Consider the following 14,923-nt stretch of genomic DNA (forward strand, 5'->3'; position numbering starts at 1 on the left):
GGATACTTTTTAAAATGCATTTGTCTTAATGGTTTCAAATGTCCTTCCTTGGTACTCTTGTAAGGGAGGTTGAGTTAACAGCCTATTATTATGTACTCCTTACTGAGCTGTTAATAGCTTTACAGTCTTTCAAAGAATACACCTGCTGCTCATAAAAACATTTATGTTGCTACAGAATTTGGCTGTGTTTTAATATCATGTATTTGCAGTGACCTTGTAGAATCCATACTAATCTGATTTTTTAGGGGAACAAACAAAAGTAGAAATCTGTCCATTTACTTGGGTATCTAAATGGAAATTAGAAAATAATTTGATTATTGTAAGGGCTTTAATATCTGAGAAGTTGTTTTTCTTTAATGGTTTTAACTTTGTTGGTAATTTTATATACTATTTGAGTTTGTTTAGATTTTTATTCTTGAGATTTTGTTGTCTCAATTTATATATGTTGAAAAACACAGGTTTATATTCCTATATAGCTGTATATTTTAATTAGAAACTGGTGACTTAAATACTATTAGAAATATCAACATTTCCACAGACTAAAAAAAAGTATTATAATTAACTTAGATCCTCCTTAAACTTTTAGTAATAGAAAACCAGAAGTCTATAATGAGAAAATGTAAAGTTTTAGCTGAGGAAATATTCGGCAGTTCTTCATGGTTGAATGCAACATAAATTAATTGTTTTTGGCCAAGTTTCAGTTGGCAAAGGCAAATTGCTCCCAGAACCTGTGTTTGATCCTTCTATTTCACACAAGGACATTTAAAGAAGACAATCAGTGCAATCATTATTTCCATATGTCCCTTGATTCTTGTGATTTCATGGGTATATCACAGCAGGTGGATGGACTGAAATCTTTCTGTCCTAACTTAGTTATGCCTGAATGTGTCTAGCTATTACAAGTGCTGTTATAAACAACTCCTTGGTAATTTTCCTCCTATTTAGTGAATTATGCATCATAACAGTTTTTATCTTAGCATGTTTAACTTTATATTTTAACAAAAAGACCATGTATAGGCTTAGTTCAATGTTTGGTTAGCATAGTAATGGTCTTTTATTGCTGCCTAGCAACAACATGGCTGATAAATGGAGGTAGTTGGCAGACGTATAATCCCTCCTAGCTCCTGAAACATGTCACAGTCAAAGATTATTGCATTCAAATCACTATTTTAAATCTCAGATTGGTGTCATTGTACCAGTGAAGGCAACATTAACTAGCCAACTGGTCATGTCCACAGGCGCAAGTAACTGACTTAAGGACCAAGTCACTGACTCTAAGAAAGGATCTGTCATTTGAAGGAATCTGTAGACATTAGTGTTATTCTCACATATAGGTCTCAACTGCACACCTAATCACCTACGGCATCAGACACCTGGGCACTTTGCTGACTTATCCTACTAACTTTCTTGACATTGAATTAAAAAATGAAAGTTTCTGTGGTTCTGGGTGATTAATTTACTAAATAACCAAAGCAATTTTCATCCACTAACTCAGAATATATTTCATTATTAAAATTATATCTTGGGTGCCCTAATGGCTCAGTCGGTTGAGCATCTGCTTTCGGCTCAGGTCATGATCCCTGGGGGCCTGGGATTGAGTCCTGCATCGGGCTCCCTGCTCAGTGGAGTCTGCTTCTCCCTCTGCATCTCTTCCCTGCTCATGATCTCTCCCTCTCTCTCTCATACTCTCTCTCTCAAAGAAATAAATAAAAATCTTTAAAATAAAATAAAATAAAATAAAATAAAATAAAATAAAATGTCCTACTCTAAGAGACAGATGTTTCCAGAAACTGCATGGACATCTATTTAATAACATCAACAGCAACAATAATCATTCTATATTACATTTGAAAAGGATGTCCCAGTTTAGAAATTGCTTTCATATACATTCTTATTTGATCCATCACAACGAATTTGTGCAGTGGCTAGAGCTGAGGTTTTTATGCTCATTTTTTCATCTTATTATACTGTGGCTCAGTAATATTATGACATGCTGAAGGTCATCTGTCCTGTGAGTCACAGAAATTCCAATCCAGTGCTTTAATCAGTAAGATCACTCAGTTTATCAGTAAATATAGAAGATCCTATATATGTGTATATATATATATATATATAAAAGATCCTGTTGAGACTATAACAGAATTAGAAATCCCCATTTAAAATCTAGAAAATCTTTCATCTTCTGATTTGTAGCATAGGTATCCTCCTAAACTCACTATGATGAAGAAATTGAAATGAAAGTACAAATAAAAAAAAAATTAGTTTGGCTAATTCTTTCTAGGTTGCCTTCATAGGTGAGCTTAGATACACAATTTAATTATGATAGAAGAAATAACATTTTCATTCTTCCAAATGATCCTCTTGACTTATGTAAAAAGAGAGAGTGAATATGTGAGAGTAATAAATGCCATAAAACAGTAACAAAATGTAATCTATCTCAACTTTTGCTAGACTAAGTACTTTGAATTTCAGAGGCTCATGTACTATGGTTAGGACTGTAGATTACTTATGATATATAGAATCTAGATTAACTGTTTTCTTTACATTTATGTTTGTCAGTATATTAATAAAAAGGGAATATAATATCTAGCATACTTAATATATAAAATTCTTAGTGATTTCTGGCTGTATTGCAATATTTAATATTGGAAGCTACATAGTGTAATAATACAGAATCCAGAGCTATACAATCTGGATTCAAATCCCACCTTCCCACTAACTTCCTTAGTGACCTTGGGCAACTTACAACCTCTCTCTTAAGTCTTGTCATTTGTTTTTTTTTTTTTTTAAGATTTTATTTATTCATGAGAGACAGAGAGAGAGAGAGAGGCAGAGGGAGAAGCAGGCTCCCCGCGGAGCAGCAAGCCCGATGTGGGACTCGATCCCAGGACCTGGGATCATGACCTGAGCCAAAGGCAGACGCTTAACCATCTGAGCCACCCAGGCTCCCTTAAGTCTTGTCGTTTGTAAAACCTACTTCATAGAGTAGCTCTGAGGATTTTCTGAGTATTGGGAGTACTTATAGAGCCTGCCACATAGTAAGTACTAACAAAGTGTTAACATTAAGAAAAAAAAATTAACTGCATTATGTTCTGTTTATACTTTCAGTTGATTTGTTTTGAAATGAAGTTCCAAGACCAAGTTGAAAACGGCCAGTTTCCTTAGAGGCTGAACCAGTAACTGACAGTTTATCACTTTTACTTTACTGGTCAAATCAGTCACAGGCTAGACCAGATTCAAGGGGAGGGGGCAGAATCCTGACTCTTCAGTGGGAGGGGTGTGAAGGAGTTTGCAACCATCCTTAATTTGCCATACTACTTGATTTTAGACCTGCATAATATTACATTAAATGCTTTGCTTCTAAATTATACTAACTTAAAAAAAAATATTTTTCAGTACTGGGCCAAAGCAAATTTGTTAATTTTGAATGTGTATGAAATGCTGAAAATTCAAAGTCTATTTAAATAATTATATCTGAAAATATTGCAGAGCAAAAAGAAAAAAATAATTCATAAAAGTAAAGAAAAAAGAGAGAAAACTTCCACAAAGAAGTTTTTCCAGTTCTTTGAATTTGGACTATATATTGTGTTGTGCCAGTGTATTCGTTACGAATAAAATAGTTATACAGATCAAATTATCCAAACTTGGAAATAAGGAGATATCTGCTGGCTCAAGGAAAAAGCATCCATTATTAACACTGCCAACCCTCCCAAGTAACAAACTGCATGAATATTTAAAATGGGCAACATCTGTGGCCACAGAACAGTGACTGCTTTACTATGGTGGGATTATTTTTCCTTTTACCCTCAATTTAACTTACTGCTTCATCATACGTAGTTTTCTCTCATTCTAACTTGATTTCAAAACTAGTTTATGCATATGAGTAAATAAATAATATATATCCATTTTAATGTATCCACTGTTTGATAATGATACAAATTAAAATAATGTTACCGGGAAATGAGTTTGCTTTGCCTTCAATTCCTCTACATTTATTTAACACTGTCTGTGGTCATTGACATATTTACAAGTTCCTTTGGTTTCAAATACCCACGTTGGAAATAGAATGGTGTGTGTGTGTATGTGTGTGTTCTGTGAGAAACTGTCAACAACAGCAATCTGTTTATTACTATTATGTTACTTATTTTCTCTCAGGGATGAAATATTACTTAGTTTTCCATCACAGTATCTAGATAAACTTACATTTTATTATAAATCTTGAGGCATTCATTTGATGCACATTTTAATATTACCAGTCCTCTGAGGAAAGTCAAAATCAATGACTGCGTAGGATCATTAACTGAGAATATTGAGTTATTTAGAGTATAATGTGATACTTTTCAAGTCAAGATGATATCACTTCTAAAGGAACTTTAAAATTTTGGGGAGAGGTAGGACTATGTTCCTTGAAACTTAAATTAAGCTTTGTAGCTTTGTAGATCAATCTTAACAGATATCTTTGTTTTAATTTTGAACATTTTGTCATCAGATCAAAATTAAGACCATAAACAAATATAAAAAAATAAAATTTCACCATGGTGACAAAACATATTTAAATGGAAAACATAAAAATGAAAAATAAATCTGCAGAAAGTGTTTCTGTCTTATTCCAAATGAGGTTAAGGAATTCTCGTGCTTGTATGTTTACATGACTTTCTGCTTTCTTTTCAATGCAAGAAGCAGTCCTTATATCATGTTTTGTGGACAATTTGAACAAATGTAAGACTTTACCTGATATTCACAAATGATACTGTTTCCAGTGGAGGCTTTTGTACAAAATGTTTTTTTTTTTTTCTTACTCTACAAGCATTCTCACTCTAGGGAAATTCTACCCATCTTAACTTCCTTATTATTTGCTTCCATTCTATTGGAAAATCTAGCAACCATGAGATAGTTTTAGGGGCCAGTCACCTGCATTTGCTCTAGTTATCTCATTTTCAAAGATTTGTCTTCTGCTATCCTTTATTTTTCTTACCTGTTAGGTATTTCAGTTAGCACTATTGTGAAAAAACTGCTTTATATTTTTGCTTTTTAAAAAACAGATTCTCTTTTCTAGCTTTATTATTTTTTAAATCCACATTGCACAGTTAGGTAGAATTAACCAAGGCACCATACATGAGTTGCTTTTCTAGGTTATACCACTCCATTCAGCCATATTGTTCTAATAATTTAACTTTGAAAACATTCATTTTGACGTTTAGAATACCATTTATATTTGAAGAAGTCAACATGTGTGTATTAATGTTTCCAAAGATATTTAGTGGTTTTTTTTCTCTCTAGGTGGCATTTATTACTAACTTATCCTAATTTTATCTTCAAAGTTGTTTTTATCTAGCTTTTAGGTAGCTGTTTTAATACTTGATCTAAACTTCAGGCTTCAGTGGGAATTTGTAAATTTTTCTAAAAATGTTTAGTTTAAACTAAGTATAATCCTTAAATATTCTTATGATTATGATTTTTCCTTCTCATTTCCTCCTTTTAGATAAAATAATTTTACCAACCTTCAATACTCCAATAAATATGATTTTTTAATGTTTTATTATTACATGTATTTCCTCCTTTTTCTATCTGTATATGTGTTACTATGACAAAATTTACACTTGTTTTTAAAACTCATGCAAAATTATCAAAAACATTAAGAATTAATTACAAATTTAAAATTATCTATGATGTACTTTTAAGAAAATCATTAAGAACTTTTGAGTGGGAGGCACTTTCTTCAGGGACAGCTATCAAGCTTTAAACATTTAATTTTTGTTTGAACACCCTCATAAATATTTATAGAGTCATAGAGCACAAAAGAAAAACCTATATCCCTTCTGTATGAAGGTAGGTTACATGAAGACAGATGGGAATGTTAAAACTGAATAAATATTAAGAGATATGTATTAACAGATATTTCAACACAAATCTTAGTTTTTCATAAGCATATAGTTTTGCAAAATATATTTTGGCAAGTAGAATCTTGGATGTTCTCCACAATGTTCCTAAAAAAAACCAAGCCAGCTATACTGATATAATATTATTGCATTTTGATTGTGGAAGTACTATAAGCCTGCAAAACAATTTTTCTCATCTCTCATTTGAATTGTCATTAATTTGCTTTCTAATCTCTCATTTGAATTGTCATTAATTTGTGCAAACTGATTTTAAATTGCTATGCCAATAGACAGAATTTAAAATCTAAACTTATAGAGCAATTAATTCATTAATTTCTCTATTCAATCATTTGGCTAATATGAGAGCCTATAATATTCTAGGCATACTGCATTAAGCAATGGGAATAAAAAGGTTAAAAGGGAAACAAAACACACACAATTTTTTTTTAAAAGACCTCTCATCAGCATCTGCAGAATTACCTTAAGGCACAAGCCTATCATTGTCCCGGATTAAATGTACCACCTACCAATAATAGTCCTAAAATAAAGAAATTGTGCTATACTACACATCTGCTGGAGCCTGTAAAAAAGTTTTACACATCATTTTGCTTTATCCTTACAACAAGCTTGACCCTTTGAGGTGATATAACCTTCCCAATCTTCATAGATGAACTGGCTACAACTAGGATCCTATTGGTCTCATCCTAGGACCAGTATTTTCTAAATTTAATAATAATTTAGCCATTTCTCCTAACAGTATAATAATTTAGCCATTTCTCCTAACAGTATATTTAACCACTCTTTCAAGCAGTTAATTATTACATATAAGTTATCTCTTTTCTGATAATCAATTATGAATGTTTAATTCCAGATGAATATTCTCCTATCATCAGGTGTCCATTTGTGCCATCTCCTACTATTGCTTAACATTTAATGTTCAAGGAATGCATTTAAGTTTCATTGGAGGTGAAACATGATACATACTGGAAAGAATATAAGAAAAAAATCATGAATGCATTTCAAAGTGATTTGGGGTTACCTCCTATTTTGGATCCCTGAGGCTAATCAAGAGTTGATTGTTGTAAATTATAGCTGTGGTATGTGAAATGATACGTCTCCAAAAGTGCCGTCAGAAAGTAGTTGTGTACTTAGAATACTGACTTCTACATTTTTCTTACTTATGCATCATTAGTAATTTGTTATAGCAGTGGCCAGTTTTTACCTAAGAAAACATGTCAGAACACCCTACCCACTGGTGTAGAATATCCTACCAACTAGCTTGTTAACCCCTTCTTTTCCCAGTTAAAACTCTGTCTTATGTATATCAATAAATGTGAGAAGAGAATAATGATTCTAGCTTGTTTATGTCTCTGGGGCAATCACCTTTGTTGGGCACCAGGCCCATCTCCCCCACTGGTGGGGTTAACTTTGATCTGCTCACAGGAGAATCAGTGTGAGCTAGAAGCCATCCCTTGTTGCACTCCTACTTGGAAGCAACAGTTTCAGGATCCAGTTCCCAATGATATGTGAGCAGAACTATACCAGATACCCCCTGTGTTGAATGATTTAGGTATTCCTCTGTGGATATCAATCACTAGACGTATATTAAACCCTAACTATGCATCTAGCCCTCCTTTGCTTTTTTGTTTTTGTTTTTTTGAGGGAAATATAGACCACATGTCTAAAGAAATTGCAGTCTTCTTGGGGCTATATATTGACACACACTGAAATAACTACAGGGAGGAACCAGATTGTATAAAATTATTCCATGATTCTTTGAATCATTCTTTGAAAATCCTGCAACAAAATAAAAAATTTTTTAAAAACCTCCCCAACTCACCCCCAAAATTAATTCATTTGAAAATTTAAAATATAATCTTAAATATCACCTATTAAAGGGTAACAAACTTAAATTATAAATTATTTTCAAATGAAAGACATTGAGATACACATACACCCAAACCTGTGTAATATGACCAATGCAGGAAAAAAAAGTGTGGAAAGTATAAGATTTTTAAAAATTAATTAAATTAAATCAATAAAAGTATCTTTGATTTTAAAAAATTAAAACCAAGTTCTTAAATAAACAAGCTTGCCAAGAAGGTGGAAAATGTTACTTATGGAAGAGATTTTTAATGATGGGACAAGACTAGATATAAATTTACAACTATAAATGTAAAACATAAATTTAGTAGATAATTTTCTCTTAATTACCAAAATTAAACTAGAAGACAATCCGATATAGGATAAAATAATTTTAAAAGATGGTTAATATCTTCTCCCAAAATGGTCCATTTCAATTAAGTTTTCAAGGAATAGATAATTCCCATGTTAAATTATTCCAGAACATTAATAAGGAGAAAGTTTCATAATATATTCTCTAAATACAATCTAATCCAAATATCACAACCAGTAATTGATAACAAAAATGGGAAAATATAAGAAAACTCTAGGCCAAAATCACCTATATACATAGGTTTAAATACTCTAGTTGAAATATTATCAAATTGAATCCAAAATTGCAATAAAAATTATAATACTATATTGTGAACAAGAATTAACTAGTAGAATTTATCTTAGGAATGCAAAGATAGTTCTTCATAAGCATATGCATTAAGGTGAAAAAACATATAATGAACTTGAAAAATTCAGATAAATTGTTTTGTAACATTCAGAATTCATTTCACATTTTAAAAACACAATACAAATGTAATTACAGTATAAGAAAAAAGAAAAGTCCTCAACTGGTTATCTACCAAAAACCTAAGTCAGATGTAATTATGTTTAACAGTTGCACATTAATTGCCATTCCATTAAAGAACAAAGGAAAATAAAGTTCCTGCTTTTACTTCTATTATGCAATATGCTACTAAAGGTCTTAGATTGTAATAAGAGAAGATAAGTAAGGAATTTTCCTTTTGGTCTCTACAGTAAAATGTTATGGATTTATTCATTCAGGTTTTGCACAATTTTTTGTCATATACTCAAGTATTGTAAGGTTTCTGTTGATATAGTAACTGGAATATTTTAAAGTAGAATTTTAGTTGGTCATTGCTAGTATATAGGAAAGCCACTGATAATTGTATGTTGGCTATCTAACTGACTTCACTTATTAGTTGAGAATCTTTTCAGTTAATTCTCTAGGGATTTCTTGGTAGAAAATCATAAATGGCAGATAGAAAGTAATGGTTTATTAGTTCAATCATTACGAGACAGTTCCCACATATTAAGAAAAAAATACTGCTTTCAGATTTCAGTGAGATAATTAAGTTATGTTTTAGGAAGAACTTTTCTCTACACCTTATGGTTTGGCTAGAGTAGAATAAGATTCTTTCTCTCTAAAGATCTCTTAAGGGGCGCCTGGGTGGCTTAGTTGGTTAGGCGTCTGCCTTCGGCTCAGGTCATGATCTCAGCATCCTGGGATCGAGCCCCAAGTCGGGCTCCCTGCTCAGCGCAGAGTTTACTTCTCCCTCTCTCCTTGACTGCTGCTTCCCAGGCTTGTGCTCTCAATCTCTCTCTCTGTGTCAAATAAATAAATAAAATCTTAAAAAAAAATTTTTTTTAAGATCTCTTAAAAAAGAATAGATCAACACTTCAGTGGGATGAATTAAGACAACTAATAAAAGAATGGAAATGGATGAGTTTTTAGTACTCTGAGCTCTTTTATGATTATGCCTATTTTACAGGCATGCTATAACTTCAATTCCTGGGTTCACACAGCTCATTCTGATTCTCTATTTTGCAAGTCCTGCAACTGCAGTGCATTAGGAGTTGATAATTTTCTCAGAGATTGATTCATTTCAATTAAATCCAAAAAGAAACTGAAGAAGCAATCAGAATGTCCATGCATTAATTTTATGGAGGCCTGTTCTTTCCAGAAAGAAATACATTTATGTCTACTTCTATGGCACTTGGAAATTCACATCAGCAATCAGAAGACTGCATCATCAAAGTAAAGATATGAAAAATCTTAAGAAATCTTTCATCCAGGGTATAATATATAAGTACCTGCCTCCATGTAGGGCTCGTTCTTAATAGGAACACATGAAATAAAATCCACCAGATCAGTGCCTCTCTCCTTCGGGAAGCAATCATTACACCCTAAGCAGATCTAGTACTCAAGCTTTTCTTTTCTTAAGATCATGTGAAGAACTTTCTTTTAATAAAGTAAAATATTTTCAGAATTGCTAATATCATTGTTTAGGCAATAAGATTCTTTGATAACCATTCAAACTTTGTTTTTAGGCCATGCAGTTCTTGATTTTTTTCAGAAAAAAAGATATCTTTCTGCACATAATAAGTCATGTTCTAAATGTGGTTTTAATTTGTTTAGTTTTAAAATTATTGTGGAGATGTCTCCCACAGGCTTCTATCATGTATTGTTTAATGAATGTGTGTGTGTGTTTGCATCTGGGACTGAGGGGCAGGATGAGAAAGGCAGACACAGAAATGGTGAGAGACAAGGGATTAAAAAATGACTTAGATGTGGATGGAACTGGAGGGTATTATGCTGAGCGAAATAAGTCAATCAGAGAAAGACATGTATCATATGACCTCACTGATATGAGGAATTCTTAATCTCAGGAAACAAACTGAGGGTTGCTGGAGTGGCGGGGGGTGGGAGGGATGGGGTGACTGGGTGATAGACATTGGGGAAGGTATGTGCTATGGTGAGCGCTGTGAATTGTGTAAGACTGTTGAATCACAGACCTGTACCTCTGAAACAAATAATACAGTATATGTTAAAAAAAGAAGAAGAAAGGAGAAGGAGAAGGAGAAGGAGAAGGAGATAGCAGGAGGGGAAGAATGAAGGGGGGGAATCTGAGGGGGAGATGAACCATGAGAGACTATGGACTCTGAGAATCAAACTGAGGGTTCTAGAGGGGAGGGAGTGGGGGGATGGGCTAGCCTGATGATGGGTATTAAAGAGGGCACGTTCTGCATGGAGCACTGGGTGTTATACGCAAACAATGAATCATGGAACACTACATCAAAAACTAATGATGTAATGTATGGTGATTAACATAACATAATAAAAAAAAAGTAAAAAAAAATGACTTAGGCAACTCCTAGCAGAGCCATTAAAATCCACTTGCAATACTGTTTTATTTTCTTAGGAATCTATAGCTTCAGTCTGCTAGCCAATAGAATAAGAACTTTACCTTTGACTTAATCAAAACATTGCTAAGATAATAATGATAGTAGTAAATAGTAATAATAATGATTGTGATAGTAATCACAGCTAATTTTTTGGCCTATTTCTGATCATTTTACAGTTGGTATGACTTGGAAGGATAAAAGAAAATCCAGCAGTTCTTTAATCTGTCCTCCTAGTACCGTTCTATGAATAAAGCCTTTCAGGTACCTTCATACATCAAAAATTCTAGAAGGATCTCACAAACCTTATCAAATAAATTGTATTCCCAGCCCTGAACAAGAATAGTTTATGTTCCATGCAAGATTTGATGAGTGATAAGCCCCCTGAATTTCCTGGAATCTGTCTATATGACACACTATAAAAAAGAGAATGAAAATAAAGGCAGGATGCATGTATGTGTTAACCATATTAGAAAATAATTTTATCTTTGAAATAACTAGGTAAAACCTTTAATGTTGAGAATTGTCTCTGTCATTGAGGAGGTATTCCTATAAAAATATTCTGATGCCATCAAATCATTGCTATCTGGCTCACAGGATGTCTTTAAAGTTATTTCTAGTGATTAGATCAAAACTGTAAATGTAAAATGTAAAGACATGACTTTGGCTCAAAGTCTAATCTATAAGCCTGTTTGCCCTGGACACATCTGCCTTAATTGGACATAGTGAAAAAGCACAACTTGAATGGAAACTAACTAGTTATGTGACTTACGCTTTCTTGACCAGTTTCATCGTACGTTAGGTGAGAATAAAGATATTATCAGTTCTTCTTGCTTCACAAGATTATTAAGAGTATTATATAAAGAATGTGTATTATAAAGCATTGCATAAATCATGGTTCTCTTATGATTGCTGGTCTATCTTTAGATCTACATGTTTTTAGAAAAAAGCCTGCAACATTTTTAATCACACACAATCCAATTAATTTAAAATTAAATAGTCAAAAAAGAGGAAACATCTCACCGAAGTCTCCCTAGACCCAAAGATTTTAAGAGAAAGCAAACCAGCTAAATGATGACCAGTTTGTGGGCCTATTGAATCTACTTCCACTGGTGGGAGTGGTAAACCAAGAGTGAGATAAGGACTGATGAGAATGAGTCACAGTAGAAGAGAGGGGACTTGTATTTCTGACATAAAAATAATTATAGAATTTAATTGCTTAGTTAGAACTTTGGTGATTATGTAACATACATCTGTTCGAGTGCCCTAGAATCCCCCTTAAACATAGTGGGCATTCAGTGTCTCTGGAATGAATGAATTTGCTGTATGAGTAAATCAAATTCTTCAAGGTGACTTACCAAGATACATCATGTAAGTAGAACCAAGACCAAGCCCAAGACAAGAAGATTCCAGCCCAGAATTCTCTACGTGCTGCCTTTTGGTGGTACAGGCTGTGCTAGCACTGATTTTAGAAAGATGTAACCGTGTGAACTGGGCACCTTAGCCTATTTCTTTTCACTAAGTTGTAGTTTTTCGATTAAATGCTACTAAGATCCAGAATCTGGTAAGAACATCCCTTTTAATTACCATGAAGAGTTGACATCTACAGAGATAAATCTAGATTCAGTAGTTAGGGTAAACGAAAGGTTGGATGTGACAGTAAGACTAGACTCCCCCAAAAGCCTTGATTCTCAGCAGCTGGGAAGGAGCAGCGTCTAGGCTGTAAGATCTACACATGGGAAGAGAACGGTGAGGTCAACATCTCTAGAGTTCAGTTCATGCACATTCTGTTTGACAATGACTCATGTTCACACTATTTGGTTCTGAACTATTTTAAAAATATATATAGATACAAATATATAAAATGGAAATTGTATATATATTTATTTTTTAAATGCTATACATAACAATATAGTAAAGTACATCATTACTATTTTTTTTTCTCACAATTGGTGCTATTACTCATGCTCATCCAAGGAGAAAGGGTGCAACAAGCTGTTTTACTCCCAGCAGCAAACATTAACGGGAAAGACTGCCTGTATGCTCAGCAATGAGAATCCACTATCTTATCGATAGTTCAGTGCAACCAGTGGGGTTATGCTTCACTTTATGCCACTTATTTACTGCCTGACAACTTTTCTTGAACCATAAAACTGTACAAGTGGCAATCCTAGATCTGTCTACCACAAAGAATTAAAAAAATCATACAGTTTTGGAAATTAGTAAATACTTAGAGCTGATTGATAATACACCATATGAAAACTTATTGTAGTACTGAGAGTGAAACTTGCAGACTTACTTTGTATATTTGAAAAAGATATACTGACAATTAATGAGTAAGCATGAAATGCAAGAAGTTAGAAGACTGCATAATTAACACAAAGAAACTAGAAAGAAGAAAGAAAATTTATAGTAAGAGCAGATATTAAACATAATAGAAAACAAAGATGCAATTAGATAAAGGCTAAAGTTGTTTCAAACCTCTGGAAAGCTTGATCAAGAGAAAAAAATACAAAACTAAATAAAATTAAGAATGCAAAAGGGATTTCACTACGGATTTAGTGAAGATGAAAAACATATTTAACAACGGGATGGATTACCTAGCAAATTGAACACATGCATGTCGTAAAACCAGCAATTCCACTGTGGTACAATCTCCAGAAAAACTTGCACACATATCCCACTCAAACATGTCCAGAATTCAGCCTTTGAGGAGGAATAGAGAGGTCTAGATTGTTCTGTGGCAAAGGATGGTCTCTCCTTGGTGACTGCTACTTAGAATTGGAGTTGATATAACAGCAGAAGCAATTAGCCAAAGTTCTGGGACTACAGTGCCCTATGGTTGTAATGGGTAAGTGCTAACTTGGCCTCCCAAGAGCTTGGAAACAGCAGGAAAGAGGGCTGCTGTACACTGGAAGGAGGAAACCCTCAAGAGTGCTGTTTTCTGAGTCCTCCTCTTTAAAGGGCAAGCTGAGAAGTGGCAAGATGTTGAGACAACAGTCATCACTGCACTGCTGTGATTTAGGCTGAGGAACCATGTAAGCACATTTCCTACTTGAGGATTTGTATTCCAGAGATGGAGTAGCTACAGTTACACTTTTGTATATAACACCAGAAATGCTAAGCCTGTTTGCAAAGGTGTCCTTTCCTCCCTGTAACTTTACTGAGTAAGAAATTACTATTTAGCTACATTTTGATGAAGCAACAAAGACAGTGTGTCATTGGTGTAGCTGCCATTCTAAGAGCTGATTTTTGAAATCTGTATCTTCTCCCTTTAAGGATAAGATGAAGTTTATTTTTTCAGGGCTTTAAAACTTTTTTCTCAGTCATCATTTCATATTGTGAACTACCACTCAAAATACACCATAACTCTTACACTGCAAGAAATTTTGCAAAAGGTGGACTATTCTCTTGTATGTGAGATTGAAAATCCAAAAAGTTTTGCAAATTTCTACCAGAAACAATATCATCTCTTCTAATAGTGCACAAGCAATTTTTTTCTCTACTCTGCAATATGGGTGTTAAGCTGCCTAATTGTAAAGTCCTTGATCTTAGCTCCTTCCTTTAGCACTTAATTGATTACTACCCTCAATGACTTTATAGACTTTCTTTGGATTTTATGCTAGGTAGGTATTTATTTACTTTCTAAACTCAAAATTACTTAGAGATTAATATAAACTGCAGTTAGGTATTTATTTACTTCCTAAACTCAAAATTACTTAGAGATAAATATAAACTGCAGTTTGTCAGTTTTGTCTTTTTTAGTTAAAATGTTGCTATTGTTAACACATTTTTTCTTTTCATTTCGTGTTCAATAAATAGTTCTATTTGGGGTATAGATGGCAAATTCAATTCCTCAGCTAGACTTAGAAGAACAATGTAGCATATAATGTTCTGACAAATAGGGCCATGAAATTTAAAAATGATCTTTAAGAATAGGATATTTT

General features: G+C 33.3%; 1 protein-coding gene across 8 annotated transcripts in view; it reads left to right on the forward strand.

Annotated features, from left to right (window-relative positions):
* The window catches only part of EPHA6 (EPH receptor A6), an 815,440-nt gene that overhangs the window by 536,751 nt on the left and 263,766 nt on the right, over positions 1 to 14,923 (forward strand). The gene's annotated exons all lie outside the window — the stretch shown is intronic.

The sequence above is a fragment of the Halichoerus grypus genome, chromosome 1 (assembly GCF_964656455.1).
Source record: "Halichoerus grypus chromosome 1, mHalGry1.hap1.1, whole genome shotgun sequence".
NCBI classification, from domain to species: Eukaryota; Metazoa; Chordata; class Mammalia; order Carnivora; family Phocidae; genus Halichoerus; species Halichoerus grypus.